The sequence below is a fragment of the Nymphaea colorata genome, unplaced genomic scaffold, assembly GCF_008831285.2.
Source record: "Nymphaea colorata isolate Beijing-Zhang1983 unplaced genomic scaffold, ASM883128v2 scaffold0227, whole genome shotgun sequence".
In the NCBI taxonomy this organism is placed as follows: domain Eukaryota; kingdom Viridiplantae; phylum Streptophyta; class Magnoliopsida; order Nymphaeales; family Nymphaeaceae; genus Nymphaea; species Nymphaea colorata.
Genome location: NW_022204733.1, coordinates 1 through 17,500, shown reverse-complemented (window position 1 = coordinate 17,500; position 17,500 = coordinate 1). Strand labels below are relative to the sequence as shown.

Here is a 17,500-nt window from a genome sequence, read left to right as displayed (position 1 = left end):
ATGAAATGTCTCAATATTTTTTTAATACATGCGAAAGTGATGGAAAGCAAAGAATATCTTTCACATATCCACCTAGTTTGTCTACTTTTTTTGAAATGATACAAAAAAAGATGTCTTTTCGCACAGCGGAAAAACTACCTGCGGAGGCCTCTCTAATGAATGGGTTTCGACCACTAAAAAACAAGAGATAACTTAAGGAACGAATTCATAATCGAATGAAGCTATAGACAAAGGATCTCTTATCCTCGATGTGGTCGAAAAAAGAGCCAGATTGTGCAATGATGAAGAGGAACAAGAATGCTTACCTAAGTTTTATGATCCTCTTTTGAACGGACCTTATCGTGGAACAATAAAAAAAGGGTATTTATATTCAATTAGGAATGATTCAACTACCTCCACACGGGGGTCTACCAAAATGGCTTGGATAAATAAGATTCATGGTATCCTTTTTTCCAAGGATTATCGAGAGTTTGAACGAGAATTGGAACACGAAATATATAAACTTGACGTAAAATCATTATCTACAGGCATTGAGGATTCATCAGTCTCAATTGGTGAATTTACAGAAGAAGCTGAAGAAGCTGAGAAATCAAGAACTCGTTTCAAACAATTTGCTTTTGGGGGAGAAGAAAAAGTATTCGATATGGTTAGAGCTGATCCGAATGATCAAAAAATGAGTAATCTTCAAATTGAAGAAATTAAGAAAAAGGTTCCTCGATGGTTATACAAACTGACTTCTGATTTGGATTTGAAGAAGAGGAGGAGGAGGAGGAGGAAGAAGATGATCAGGAAGAATCCACAGAGGATCACGGGATTCGTTCAAGAAAAGCCAAACGTGTAGTAATTTATACTGACACTGATACCGATGAGGATACTAATATCATTAATACCAATGATAATATCATCAATACTACCACTGATAATATCATTAATACCAATGATAATATCAATAATACTACTGATAATATCAGTAATACCACCGATAGTAATCAAGAAAAAAATAGTGATGATCAAGTCGAAAAAGGTGATCAAAGAGGAAAAGGAAATGGTGATCAAGCCAAAAAGAAAAAGGGTGATCAAGCCAAAAATGGTGATCAAAGAGGAAAAGGAAATGGTGATCAAGCAGAAGAACATGAAATGGCCTTGATACGTTACTCGCAACAATCAGATTTTCGTCGTGATATAATCAAAGGGTCGATGCGGGCTCAAAGACGTAAAACAGTCACTTGGGAAATGTTTCAAACAGATGTACACTCCCCCTTTTTTTGACAGAATAGACAAAACACCTTTGTTTTCTTTGATATCTCAAGGATGATGAACCTCATTTTTAGGAATTGGATGGAGGAAAAAAGCCCAAAAATACAAACATCTGATTATGTGGGTGAAGGGGCAAAAGAGAAAGAGAAAATGGAGAAAGAACACGAAGAGGAGTATAAAAGAAAAGAGGATAAAAGACAGGAGGAGGAACGGATAGCAATAGCAGAAACTTGGGATAATATTATATTTGCTCAAGCAATAAGGAGTTCCATATTAGTAACCCACTCGATTCTTCGAAAATACATCATATTACCTTCATTGATAATAGTTAAAAATATTGGTCGTATGTTATTATTTCAATTCCCTGAGTGGTATGAAGATTTGACCGAATGGAGTAGGGAAATGCATGTCAAATGCACATATAATGGTGTTCAATTATCGGAAACAGAATTTCCAAAAGATTGGTTAACAGACGGTATTCAGATAAAAATCCTATTTCCTTTCTCTCTGAAACCTTGGCATAGAAAAAAGCTACGATCCCATCATAAGGATCTAAGAAAAAAACAAAAAAATTTCTGTTTTTTAACGATCTGGGGGATGGAAACAGAAGTCCCCTTTGGCTCTCCCCGAAAAAAACCTTTCTTTTTTGAACCCATTAATAAAACACTCGAAAAAAAATTAGAAAAGTCAAAAAGACAGGTTTTTCTTTCTAAGAATTATAAAAGACAACATAAAAGGTTTTCTAAAGATTCTCAACGAAAAATAAGATGGATTATCAAAATAGTTCTATTTATAAAAAGAAAAGTGAAGAAACTCTTTTTCTTAGTGACGCGAGTCTATGACCCAAGTCAAAATGAAGAACCAAGTCAAAATGAGAAAGATTCCAAAAAAATCATCCATGAATCACCCATTATAATTGTATCCGGAGATTGGACAAATGATTCACTGATAGAAAGAAAAATTAATGATCTGGCTGATAAGACAACCAAAATCTGGGATCAAGTAGAAAAGATTAGAAAAGACAAGAAAAAAAAACCTCTAACTCCAGATATTGAGGATATAGATATTAGTACTAACAAGGGAAATTTTAGTAATAAAAGAACCGAATCACGGAAACATATTTTTCAAATATCTAAAAAAAGAAGAAGTGCCCCATTAATCTCTAAATGGAACTCTTTATGAAATCTTTCATTGAAAGAATATACATGGGTATCCTTCTATGTATCACTAACATTTACAGGATCAATGCACAATTTTTTCTTGACTCAACAAAAAATACTTTAAATGGATACACTTACAATGACGAAATAAAGGAAAAGGATACTAATGAAACGAATCCAAATATAATTCCCTTCATTTCGACTGTAAAATCTCTTTCTACTTATACTACTAATATAAGTAGTGATAGTAATTCACCGATTTACTGCGACTTATCTTCTTTGTCTCAAGCCTATGTGTTTACAAATTATTGCAAACCCAAGTTAGTAACAAATATAAGTCAGAATCCATATTCATTACTACAGAACATATCCTTTTATTAAGGATAGAATAAAAGACTATTTCCATGACTATTTCCATACACGAGGAATATTTGATTCAGAATCAAAACACAAGAAACTGCGGAATTCTGGAATGAGTGAATGGAAAAACTGGTTAAAGAGCCATTATCAATACAATTTCTCCCATGACAAATGGTCTAGATTAGCACCTCTAAAATGGAGAAAGAAAGTCAATCAGCATTTTACGATTAAAAATAACGACTCACCAAAATTGGGTTCATATGAAGAAAAAGACCAATTAATTCATTCCGGTAAAAAGGATTATTATAAATATAAATTGGACTTATTGAAGAGTCCGAGTTGCGAAAAAAAAATTAAAAAACACTACAGATATGATCTTTTATCATATAAATATCTTAATTATGAAGATGTGAAAGACTCCAATATTTATGGATCACCATTACAAGTAAACAGGCACGGAGAGATTTCTAATTACAATACACATAAATACAAATCGTTTTATGCTACAACTATAAATGATAGCCTAGAAGATAAATATACAATTGATAGGGATCCAAATCTAGATAGAAAATATTTGGAATTGAGAATCACCAATTTTTACCCTAGAAACAATATTGAAACTAGGACTATACGGGTATCAGAACTTTCATTAATAAAAAAAAGAAAACTACTAAGACTGGGACCAATAAGAAAGATATTCTTTATCTTTATATCAGAATTCATCAAGAAATCCAAACAAAGCAAAAAGAGTTATTTTTTGATTGGATGGGAATGAATGAACAAATGTTAGATCATACTATATCGAATCTGCGCCCTTGGTTCTTACCAGAATTTGTGCCGCTTTACGATCGATATAAGACTAATCCGTGGATCATACCAATCAAATTGCTTCTATTTGATTTTCATGGAAACAAAACAAGCGATCTTTATATAGATCCAAAGGTGGAATCTAATCAAAAGAAAGATTTAATCCAAAACCAAAAGTAGAATCTAATCAAAAGGGATATCTTGAATTAGAGAATGGGAACCGGGACGAGAAAGAACGACAGCACCAAGGAAATCTTATATCTGATATAAGAAACCAAAAAAAGATGTTGGAGCAAATTCCGCGGGTTCAGATATTAAGAAACGCAGAAAGAAAAGAAATTCAAGAGCAAGAAGGAAGCGGAACTAGACTTATTTGAAAAAATATTTTCTTTTCAACTCCGATGGGGTGATTCTTTCAATCAAAGAATGACCAATAATATCAAGGTATATTGTCTACTGCTTAGACTTATGAATCCGAATGAAATTGCTATATCCTCTATTCAAAGAGGAGAAATGGGTCTAGATGTAATGCTGATTAATAAGGATTGTCTCTTCCAGAATTGATAAAAAGGGGAATATTTATTGTTGAACCGGTTCGTTTGTCTATCAAATGGGATGGAATTTCGATTATGTATCAAACCATAGCTATTTCATTGACCCATAAGGTTCAGTACCAAACTAATCGAGGATACCAGGTAAAAAACATATTGATAAGAATGACTTGAATGGCTCGATTGCACGACACGGAGGAGTGCGTGTGAATGGGGACAATAATAATTATGATTTGCTTGTTCCTGAACATATTTTATCTCCTAGCCATCGTAGAGAATTGAGAATTATAAGCCGTTTCAATTACCGAAATAGGAACCTTGTGAATAAGAATCCAGTATTTTGCAATAGAGCTAAGACTAATGCGCAGGGGTTTGAGAAATTTGTAAATAGGGATAAGCATTTTGATACAGATACAAATAACTCTCTAAAATGGAAAGTGTTTCTTTGGCCCACTCATCGATTAGAAGATTTAGCCTGTATGAATCGTTATTGGTTTGATACCAATAATGGGAGTCGTTTCAGTATGTCAAGGATCCATATGTATAAGCAATTTGGATTCGCTGATGTTACAATCAATTTCCCTCTTTATCACGCGCCTGGTATATGAGAACATGCAAATAAATACATACCTTATGTTAGACTCTGATACACAAGATTCAGTCAGTTAGACTCTGATACACAAGATTCAGTCAGTTAGACTCTGATACACAAGATTCAGTCACATATCAATTGGACCTAGGAATGAATCGACAGAATCTTTTAGGTCCCTTTCCCTTTCATTCTGTTTCGTGAGCCCAGGAATATACCATCCCTTTGTATCTGAATAAATTTATTGTTATTATTTATTCATATTCATTTTGATTTGTTTGATAGAAAAAGAGTAATATATGAATCAATCCAGATTATTGTGTACACCAGAACAAAATAAATGGTATTATTATTCTTGATTGGGAAGATTTATATCCGTGGGAACAAAAAGAAAAAAGAGAAGAATTTATTTGTATGGTAAAGAATTCGCCCATATCCGTTATTCCACAAGAAGAAAAAAGGGGTTCTGTTGAATTCCAAGTATTTAATTTTACCAATAAGATAGAGAGACTTACTTCACATTTGAAACTGCACAGAAGAGACTATTTATCTCAGAGGGGTCTGCGGAAAATTCTGGGGAAACGCCAACGACTGCTGGTTTATTTATCAAAGAAAATCGAGTGCGTTATAGGGAATTAATTGGTCAATTGGGTATTCGAGAACCAAAAACTGGTTAGTTTGGAAATTCGTTTGAGTTATTCGGTTCATTAGATCTTGAATTTGGATGAACCTCGTTTCATTTTCAGGAATTCATGGAATAATGAATTGGGATCGGAGAAATGGAATAATGAATTGGAATCGGAGAATAAAAACATATGACTGTACCAGACGCAAGAAAAGACCTCCTCGTGGTCAATATGGGTCCTCACCACCCGTCAATGCATGGTGTTCTTCGACTCATTGTTACTCTAGATGGCGAAGATGTTATCGACTGTGAACCCATATTGGGTTATTTACACAGAGGAATGGAAAAAATTGCGGAAAACCGAACAATTATACAATATCTACCTTATGTAACACGTTGGGATTATTTAGCTACTATGTTCACGGAGGCAATAACCGTTAATGCACCTGAGGAATTGGGAAATATTCAAGTACCTAAAAGAGCCAGCTATATTAGGGTAATTATGCTGGAGTTGAGTCGTATAGCTTCGCATTTGTTATGGCTTGGACCTTTTATGGCCGATATCGGTGCGCAGACTCCTTTCTTCTATATTTTCAGAGAGAGGGAATTGTTATATGATCTATTCGAAGCTGCCACAGGTATGCGAATGATGCATAATTATTTCCGTATCGGGGGGTAGCTGCTGATTTACCTCATGGCTGGATAGATAAATGTTTAGATTTCTGCGATTATTTTTTAACGGGAGTTGTTGAATATCAAAAGCTTATTACGCGCAATCCCATCTTTTTGGAACGAGTTGAAGGGGTAGGTTTATTGGGGAGAGGAAGCCATAAATTGGGGTTTATCAGGACCAATGCTACGAGCTTCCGGAATCCAATGGGACCTTCGTAAAGTCGATCGGTATGAGTGTTATGATGAATTCGATTGGGAAGTCCAATGGCAAAAAGAAGGAGACTCATTAGCTCGTTATTTAGTAAGAATTGGCGAAATGACGGAATCCATCAAAATTATTCAACAGGCTCTGGAAGGAATTCCGGGGGGACCTTATGAAAATTTAGAATTCCGACGCTTTGCTGGAACAAAAGATTCAGAATTGAACGACTTTGAATATCGATTCATTAGTAAAAAGCCTTCTCCCAGTTTTGAATTGTCAAACAAGAACTTTATGTGAGAGTAGAAGCCCCAAAGGGAGAATTAGGTATTTTTCTGATAGGAGATAATAGTGTTTTTCCTTGGAGATGGAAAATACGTCCACCCGGTTTCATCAATTTGCAAATTCTTCCTCAGCTAGTTAAAAGAATGAAATTGGCTGATATTATGACAATACTAGGTAGTATAGATATCATTATGGGAGAAGTTGATCGTGAAATGATAATTGAAGAAGCACAAGCTATCAATTCTTTTTTCAGATCGGAATCCTCAAAGAGGCCTATGGGCTCATATGGTTACTTGTACCTATTGTTACTCCTTGTATTGGGAATCACAATAGGGGTATTAGTAATTGTGTGGCTAGAAAGAAAAATATCTGCAGGGATACAACGACGAATTGGTCCTGAGTATGCCGGCCCCCTGGGCATTCTTCAAGCTCTAGCGGATGGGGTCAAACTACTTTTCAAAGAAGATCTTCTTCCATCTAGAGGAGATATTCGTTTATTTAGTGTCGGCCCATCCGTAGCGGTCGTATCAATTCTACTGAGTTATTCAGTAATTCCCTTTGGCCATCACCTTGTACTAACCGATCTCAGTATAGGTGTTTCTCTATGGATCGCTATTTCAAGTATTGCCCCTATCGGACTTCTTATGTCCGGATATGGATCAAATAATAAATATTCCTTTCAGGTGGTTTACGAGCTGCTGCTCAATCTATAAGTTATGAAATACCGTTAACTCCATGTGTGTTATCAATATCTCTACGTGTGATTCGTTGGAATACGCACTCCTACCTCTTTCTTTGCTTTTTCTAGGAAAGAAGTTGGTTGATTGAATATATAGATAGAACTCTTTTTTATTCATCACTGGGATCTATGAACTAAACCAGATAGTTATATGAGTGAAACAAACTGCTTATGAATTCGCAGTAAGAAGATCGAGTCTCATTACCTACGTACGAGAGTAAAGTGGAGCTAAACATAAGCAGCGGAAGCTGTTTACCCCAAGTATCGATTAGCCATCAGGACTTGAAGCGGGCGCAAAAGATCAACTGTATGGAATTTTTACTCTTGTATTTATTACCATACCGAGGATCCACCAAAACTGAGTGGACGGTTAGGAACACCAAGGTACACAAAGATTAGTAATGGAGATAATGTAACGTATCCAAACGGATATTTTGACATTACATAAAAGGAGTCATAATGAGGGCTTGAAGTTGGTAGAAATGATCAAAAGTACTTCCCCGTGATCCCGATCCAGAGTATAGCTCCTATCCACTGATTTAAAAATAACTATCAGGAACGAAGTAATCCTTTATTTATATAGTATAGTCCTTCTGAGAAAGAAGAGAAGAAAGGAAGGAAAATGGATTGACTATTTATTGTATCTTATGGAAAGATCGAGTTAAGTTATTACTGAACAAGAAACTCAGCAAAAAGAATAAAGGATGAGATGGATTCAGAAGTGTACTTTTATTTGTTATTATCTTATCGCGGACAGAATCCCACTGGTCTAGTTCACTTATGAGCATTTTGATTCATCTTTCTTTTTTCCTATGGTATCCGATGTAATACCGAAGCATACCTTAGATTTATTCGTGACCATTGAGGAGCCGTATGAAGCTGAGGTCTCATGTACGGTTCTGGAATAGAGATGGGAACAGTGATGTTATCATCGACTATGATTATCTAACAGTTCAAGTACGGTTGATATAGTTGAGGCGCAGTCAAAATATGGTTTTTGGGGGTGGAATCTTTTGGGCGTCAACCTATAGGGTTCATAGTTTTTATAATTTCTTCACTAGCAGAATGCGAAGATTGCCCTTTGATTTACCGGAAGCCGAGGAGGAATTAGTAGCAGGTTATCAAACTGAATATTCAGGTATCAAATTTGGTTTATTTTATGTTGCTTCTTACCTCAATTTACTAGTTTCTTCATTATTCGTAACAGTTCTGTACTTGGGAGGGTGGAATCTTCCTATTCCATATATACCAATTACTGAACTTTCGAAATAAATAAAACTAGTGAAGTCTTTGGAACAACAATTAGTCTCCTCATTACATTAGCTAAAGCTTATTGTTCCTGTTCATTCCTATCTCAACAAGATGGACTTTACTAGGCTGAGAATGGATCAACATTAATCTTGGGTGGAAATCTCTTTACCTATTGCTCTCGGTAATCTATTATTGACACTTCTTCCAACTTGTTTCGCTATAACAGAATAGGATATTCCAGATTCTTATCCTCTCTCAAGCAAGAGAAAGAACATCAAATTATTCATGGATATTCACGATATATGTTTCCTATGGTGACTGGGTTCATGAATTATGTCAACAGACAGTACGAGCTGCAAGATACATTGGTCAAAGTTCATGATTACCTATCTCACGCAAATCGTTTACCTGTAACTATTCAATATCCTTATGAAAAATCGATCACATCAGAGCGTTTCCGTGGCGAATCCACTTTGAATTTGATAAATGCATGCTTGTGAAGTATGTTTCGCGTATGTCCGATAGATCTACCTGTTGTTGATGGCGATTAGAAACAGATATTAGAAAGAAACGATTGCTTAATTATAGTATTGATTTCGGAATCTGTATATTTTGTGGTAATTGCGTGGAGTATTGCCCCACAAACTGTTATCAATGACTGAAGAATATGAACTTTCCACCTACGATCGTCACGAATTAAATTATAATCAAATTGCTTGGGTCGGTTACCAATGTCTGTAATTGGAGATTACACAGTTCGAACAATTATGAACTCAACTCCAATAAAAATATCTATGGAGAACCCTTGATTCAGAACGATTACCAATTAAATTAAAAATAAGACTAAGTTTTGATCAAAAGTAGGTAGTTTCTTTCATGTCAGACAAAGAATAACTAGATTTGTGAGGATTATAACTACTTTTGAATATATAAATATATAGCCATATAGCCATAGCCCTTATTTGTTTAATTAAAAATATGAAATTACGAACTCTGTTTCGACTAAAGACAAAAGCAAGATTGGCCCGTCAATTGTTAACTCAATCTACATAAACCACACCACGCTGGGTAAGAACTATTAGATATAAAAAAGGGTAACCACTTTTTCCCGACCAGTAAGATCATGAGATATTTTGACTTATTTATCGCTTATTTAACACATAATGGATTACCTGCGCCAATACATGAATATTCTTTAGTATCTCTGGGATCAGGTCTTATAGTAGGAGGTCTAGGAGTGGTATTACTTACCAATCCAATTTATTCTGCCTTTCCTTGGGATTGGTTCTTGTTTGTATATCTTTATTTATATTCCATCGACTCTTATTTTGTAGCTGCTGCGCAGCTACTTATTTACGTGGGAGCCATAAATGTCTTAATCTATTTGCTGTGATGTTTATGAATGGTTCAGAATATTACAATTCTTTTCATTTTGGACTGTCGAGATGGATTCACTTCGCTAGTTTGTACAAGTATTTTTTTCACTAATTGCTACTATCCCAAACACGTCATGGTACGGGATATTGGACTACAAGATCAAACCAGATCATAGAAAGGACCTGACAATAATGTTCAACAGATTGGGATTCATTTATCAACAGATTTTATCTTCCATTTGAACTGATTTCTATAATCCTTTTAGTTTCCTTAGTGGGCGCAATTGCTATGGCTCGCCGGGAATAGATACTTAGAATTGGAAATAACAAACCAACCAAATAAAATAAAGCAACCTCCGTGTAATTGTTATCGGCATCTATCTGTCCACCCTAAATTGGAATATTGTTCATGAGACATATTTCAAAGTTTTTGTTAGTTCGACGACCCATTTCAGTGTCTTTTTTGGTACTGGTATTTTTATATAATATATGGATTGATAATTGAATTAGATTCAGTAGAATCTTCTCATTAATTAATCGAATCAGTTGAATTGTTGTTTATATTGAAATGAATCGAGATTGACGAGGAGTTGGTCAATGATGCTCGAGCATGTATTGTTTGAGTGCCTATTATTTTCTATTGGTATCTATGGATTGATCACAAGTCGAAACATGGTTAGAGCACTTATGTGTCTTGAACTTATACTGAATGCTGTAATATGAATCTCATAACATTTTCTGATTTATTTGATAGTCGCCAATTAAAGGGAGACGTTTCTCGATCTTTGTTATCGCTATTGCAGCCGCCGAAGCAGCTATTGGACCAGCTATTGTTTCTTCGATCTATCGTAACAGAAATCAACTCGTATCAATCATCAAATTATTGAATAATAAAATAGTCGGTAGTCGGAACCTTACTCAAATAAAATATATAAAGACATATACGTTATGTCACTCTGTAGAAGTAAATAGACACTCGACTCACGTTATGGATCAATGGATCATAAGCATGGATTAGGATAAGAGTACAATAATTTTATACGTTTCTTTCTTTATTATATATAACTATATTCATTTATAGATTAGCAAAACGTGTATTGACTGATATGACCATGTTTGATGAAGATAAGAGATCAAGTACTTGGGCCTATCTCATGAACAGATCAGAAATAGATTTCTAACAAACTTTATGGTCTAATCACCGATTCGTCTGGTGCCAAAATATTTAATCATTTACTAAAGCTACCAGACCGAAAATTTATGACGTTCCAAAAAAATTAATAGATCTAATGTCACACTCAGTAAAGATTTATGATACATGTAAGGGTGTACCCAATGCGTACGAGCGTGTCCTACAGATGTCCTGGAATGATACCCTGGACGGATGTAAAGCTAAGCAAATTGCTTCCGCACCAAGAACGGAGGACTGTGTAGGTTGTAAGAGATGTGAATCTGCTTGTCCAACGGATTCTTAAGTATACGGGTTTATTTATGGCATGAGACAACCGTAGCATGGGTCTAGCTTATTAATACGTTACAAAAAACTCCCCTTGAATCCATTTGATTCCTCTTTACCGACAAAAACCCGTACTCGATAAATAAAAAAATCCGAGCGCGGGTTTTTCTGGTCAAATCAAAGTGTATTTGTCTTTACTATGAGTGATTTTTATGGTTAACAATCATTGTTGTTTTGCCCATATCCGCGGGTTCCTTAATTGCTCTTTTCCCTCATAGAGGAAATAAGGTAGTTCGATGGTATACATCTGTATCTGCTTATTTGAACTCCTTCTAACGACCTACGTATTCTGTTATCATTTTAAATTGGACGATCCATTAATCCAATTGGAAGAAGACTTTAACTGGATAAATATTTTTGATTTTCACTGGAGACTCGGAATCGACGGACTTTCTATAGGACCCATTTATTGACAGGATTTATCACTACTTTAGCTACTTCAGCGGCTTGGCCAGTTACCCGAAATTCGCGATTGTTCCATTTCCTGATGTTAGCAATGTACAGTGGTCAAATAGGATCATTTTCTTCTCGAGACCTCTTACTTTTTTTCATCATGTGGGGAATTAGAATTAATTCCTGTTTACCTACTTTTATCCATGTGGGGAGGAAAGAAACGTCTGTACTCAGCTACAAAGTTCATTTTGTACACTGCAGGAGGTTCATTTTTCTCTTAATGGGAGTTCTAGGTATGGTTTATATGGTTCCAATGAACCAACATAAATTTTGAAACTTAGCTAATCATCGTATCCCGTGGCATTGGAAATAATATTTTATTTGGGTTCCTTATTGCTTATGCTGTCAAATCACCGATCATACCTTTACATACATGGTTGCCAGATACCCATGGAGAGGCGCATTACAGTACATGTATGCTTCTAGCTGGAATCTTATTAAAAATGGGAGCATACGGGTTGGTTCGGGTCAATATGGAATTATTACCCACGCCCATTCCATATTTCTCCTTGGTTGATGATAGTAGGGACTATTCAAATAATCTATGCAGCTTTAACTTCTCTTGGTCACGCAATTTAAAAAAGAGAATAGCCTATTCTCCGTATCTCATATGGGTTTCATAATAATAGGAATTAGTTCTATAACCGATGCGGGACTCAATGGAGCTATTTTACAAATCATCTCTCATGGATTTATTGGTGCTGCACTTTTTTTCCTGGCAGGAACAAGTTATGATAGAATACGTCTTCGTTATCTTAACGAAATGGGGGGAATAGCTATACTAATGCCAAGATCTTTACGATGTTCAGTAGCTTCTCAATGGCTCTCTCGCATTACCAGGAATGAGTGGTTTTGTTGCAGAATTTGTGATATTTTTGGGAATAATTACTAGCCAAAATACCTTGTAATGTCAAAATACTAATTACTTTTGTAATGGCAATTGGAATGATATTAACTCCTATTTATTCATTATCTATGTCACGCCAGATGTTCTATGGATACAGGTTATTCAATGTTCCCAAGTCTCACTTGTGGATTCTGGACCACGAGAAATCTTATTTTGATGTGTATACCTTTTACTATAATAGGTAATTGGTATTTATCCAGATTTCGTTCTTTCACTATCAGTTGACAAGGTAGAACTATTCTTCTAATTACTTTCATGGGTAGCTTCATGGATGGATTTTTTATGGTTATGGGCAGCACAGAAGATCCAATCCAATAATCCTGCACTGCTGTTTACAAACAATCAATCGTTGGCTAGACCAATCAAAAGGAAAGAAGATTTTTCCTTCTATCAAGTCAAAATGCAATTAAATGAAGGAAATTGTAATCAGAAATATCTGTAGTTTTATTATTTAACTACAGATTTTCTGATTACATATATATCTTCACCTATACATATATGTATAAATGAGATAATAATATTATGGTTAATAATATTATGGTATATGAGGGGTATATGAGATGAAAGGGTATGTGTACAATCTTTCTATGTATTCTGCAGTTTTTTTCTTCATTAGATGTTTAATGTGATGAACCATAATATGTAGCCCTCTTCCTAATAGATTGACCCCAAATAGCAGATCCAAATTATAAGAAATCCATAGAAGCCACAATTGCTGAATTTGCACCTTGCAAACTTTTATTTGTTCTAGTATGTAAATAAATCGCGAATACGGTCCAAGTAATAAATGCCAGGTTTCTTTGGGGTCCAATTCCAATAAGATCCCCATGCCTCATTAGCCCATACTGCTCTGAAAGAATACCTATAGTTAAAAGGGTAAACCAAGCCAATGACACGATAACTCCAAGAATCCATCGCTGAGTCAATTGATACTGTGATAATTTCTAAACGAAAATTCACGTATTGGGTCTCATCAAAAGAAATGAACTAATAATAAATGATTGGTTTTACCGAAAATATCTATCTTTCTTCTAAACGTAATGACCAGGAGAGTTATGGATAATATGATCCACATAAAGAGCTGCATAGCTCAACAACATCATACTTACGTGCATCATTAACCAACGGATTGGAGAGCAGGCACTAATATTGCGGATTGATGCATTTAGTTAAAAGACCCGAAGTGGCAAAGCCTGGGTTAAAATAGCGCTTGGGGCGGTTATTTTACTGAAAAATTCTTATAGTTTCTAAAATGGAACTATATGAATAAGGAGAAACTCCATGAAAGGAACATTAATGATCATATAGATCACTTAATGGTACATGTCCCGAATAAATCCAACGAGTAACAATAACCTGTTATACAGAAAAAGTAGCTATCATGCCTTTTCTGACGAATCACATAGTCCTACAATTTCATAGACCAAGGTCATCAGATGAGTAGGATCACAATTGAAATGATCGAAAAGATATGTGAGTAATATATGTTCTAAAGTTGCAAATATCATAAACAATCATTTTTGTTTTTATAGTTATAAAAAAGGGAACCCTTCCTTAATTACCGAATGTAAATATGGTATCGAATTAAAGGATCCGTTGTGTCTTTTTGTTTAGAGAATGCCGCCACTCGGACTCGAACCGAGATGCTCTAGCACTGCTTCCTAAGAACAGCGTGTCTACCGATTTCACCATGGGGCTTGTTCGAAGTAATACTAACTCATGCATATCAATCGTCGATATTGAGAGGTTCAATGCAATTGCAATAGATGATTATTGAATCAATCGAAGAATAGCCATTCAAGTCAATATTTGAAGGTTCCATAATTGTTACTAGCTTACCTTAAAGCTTAGTAATAGTGAATCGATGGGGAAATAGTGAATCGATGGGAAAATGGCCCCCATCTCGCAATCATAAAAATGCACTCTTTCACTATATTGAACCTTGTATCTTGCGTCTAATAACGCCCTTTAAAACACAAAAGTGCCATTTTGAGGGCCCAATATATGATACAGAATCATTAATTTATCCAATCATTGATTGATGTTGATTTAGATCATTTGAAGGGTTTCTTATCACATTATTATTTATTCTTTGCTTTTTTATTTCATTTTTTTTGTCGTACAAAAACCTTTTGAATAACCGGTAGAAATGGATTTAGCTAAAGAAAAAGCTTTTACCGCTGCCCAATATCCTTTCTCTTCCAAAATTTCTACGAATATGCTTTTTTGATATAGAAGTACGTTTTTTGGGAACCGCATGCAAAAATGAACTTTTCTAAGTTGATGTGAAAGACATGTATTGTTCAAATAGATCATTAATTCTTTCTATTCATATATCTATTATTTAGTTTATAGATTTTTCATAAATACAAATATGCGCATATAGCATATAATAGGGATAACTAAATTATTGCTAGGGACTCAAACTCAAGTTGGAGAATAAAAGAAAGGAGATTCGATTCGCTAGGTATAACTCTCATAGAAAAAATAGTTATTTTTTTCTCTTTTGAAGTATTCATTATCATTATTATGCATACAATAAATCTCAGAAGAAAGAAAATGTACTATTGTTTCATATTCCATTCATTAGGATCGATGGTATCAACTACCGATGAAATCGACCCCGCAGATAAATAATATAAAAAGAAAAATAAATAAAATAAAAGGTTACAATTCCTATCTCAGTCTATTCAAATAGACCATATATAACCTACATATACCTACCGTCGTAATACATTTAATAACATAACCAGAATTAATTACCTACATGAGATAAAACAATAAGATTTCTCTACAATTGATCCCATTAAGCATAGCGCCCCACGATTCGAATAATACTTTTGTTCAATGATCCATTACTTGAACATTACTTGAACTTGATTAAGGCAATTTAAGTAACCTCTACTTCACCTTCTTACTTCACCATATGGGAGGTTACAAGTTCATAGAATTTCCACAAGTTCTGGTGGAAGCATCAATCAGTTTTCAAATTAAATTTAAATTAGTTAATGATTTTGGATAAAGATCTTGTTGGGGTTGAGTTATTTGCGGATCTCATGATCCATATCAAAAGCTAATATTACTTCACCCTAGTATTAAGCAATAATTTGCTTAATTATATCATTTGACCAATTCAATTGTAACTCCTTGGGTCAAATTTTAAATAGTCGAGGAAGAGCAGATTAATAAAAAAGAATATTCTTTTCGTATCCTTATTTTGGTTTGTGTTAAAAAAAAAAATAAATAAGAACTGGTGATGAATGTGAATTGGGAACAATAATTAATATAATTAATTAGAAGAAAATAGAGGAAAAAGGTTTGATTTAATTTTATTATTATGGTTATGGAACGCACATATCAATATGCATGGATTATACCTTTCGTTCCGCTTCTAGTTACTATGTTAATAGGATTGGAACTCCTGCTTAATCCGACAGCAACAAAAAATATTCGTCGTATATGGGCTTTTCCCGCTGTTTTATTGTTAAGTATAGTTATGGTCTTTTCCACTAAGCTGGCGATCCAGCAAATCAATGGTAGCTCAATTTATGAATATCTATGGTCTTGGAGCATCACTAGTGATTTTTCCTTAGAATTCGGCTACTTGATTGATCCACTTACTTCTATTATGTCGATATTAATCACTACTGTTGGAATCCTGGTTCTTATCTATAGTGATAATTATATGTCTCATGACCGAGGATATTTGAGATTTTTTGCTTATATGAGTTTTTTCAATACAGCGATGCTGGGATTAGTTACTAGTCCCAATTTGATACAAATCCATATTTTTTGGGAACTAGTGGGAATGTGTTCCTATCTGTTAATAGGTTTTTGGTTTACCCGACCAATTGCAGCAAATGCCTGTCAAAAAGCGTTTGTGACCAATCGTGTGGGGGATTTTGGTTTATTATTAGGAATCCTAGGTTTTTATTTAATAACAGGTAGTTTCGAATTTCAGGATTTATTCGAAATATTCAATGATTCGATCATTAATAACAATGAGATGAATTCCTCATTTGCTACGCTTTGTGCCTTCTTATTATTCCTCGGTGCAGTTGCTAAATCTGCGCAATTCCCACTTCATGTATGGTTACCTGATGCTATGGAGGGACCCACTCCTATTTCGGCTCTGATACATGCGGCTACTATGGTAGCCGCAGGAATTTTTCTTGTAGCTCGGCTTCTTCCTCTTTTCATAGCCATACCTTACATAATGAATATCATATCTTTGATAGGTGTAATAACGGTACTATTAGGAGCTACCTTAGCTCTTGCTCAAAGAGATATTAAGAGAAGTTTAGCTTATTCCACGATGTCTCAATTGGGATACATTATGTTAGCTTTGGGTATAGGTTCTTATCGAGCCGCTTTATTCCATTTGATCACTCATGCTTATTCTAAAGCATTATTGTTTTTAGGGTCTGGATCAATCATTCATTCCATGGAACCCATTATTGGGTATTCTCCGACTAAGAGTCAGAACATGGTTCTTATGGGCGGTTTAACTAAATATATGCCAATTACAAAAACAACTTTTTTTTTAGGTACACTTTCTCTTTGTGGTATTCCACCCCTCGCTTGTTTTTGGTCCAAAGACGAAATTCTTAATGATAGTTGGTTGTATTCACCGATTTTTGCGATAATAGCTTTCTACACAGCAGGATTAACTGCATTTTATATGTTTCGTATGTATTACTTACTTTCGAAGGGCATTTACGTAGTCATTTTCAAAATTACAGCGGACACACAA

At 34.8% G+C, this 17,500-nt stretch overlaps 5 pseudogenes; all 5 read left to right on the top strand.

Annotated features, from left to right (window-relative positions):
* Nucleotides 1-4,758, top strand: part of LOC126409416 (protein TIC 214-like) — a 5,918-nt pseudogene extending 1,160 nt beyond the window's left edge.
* Nucleotides 4,759-5,015: 257 nt separating this feature from the next.
* Nucleotides 5,016-6,714, top strand: LOC126409418 (NAD(P)H-quinone oxidoreductase subunit H, chloroplastic-like; annotated as a pseudogene).
* Nucleotides 6,715-6,717: 3 nt separating this feature from the next.
* Nucleotides 6,718-8,726, top strand: LOC126409417 (NAD(P)H-quinone oxidoreductase subunit 1, chloroplastic-like; annotated as a pseudogene).
* A 2,817-nt stretch (nt 8,727-11,543) lies between these two features.
* LOC126409420 (NAD(P)H-quinone oxidoreductase chain 4, chloroplastic-like) lies at nt 11,544-13,010 on the top strand (annotated as a pseudogene).
* Nucleotides 13,011-15,933: 2,923 nt separating this feature from the next.
* Nucleotides 15,934-17,493, top strand: LOC126409419 (NAD(P)H-quinone oxidoreductase subunit 5, chloroplastic-like; annotated as a pseudogene).
* Nucleotides 17,494-17,500: the final 7 nt, after the last annotated feature.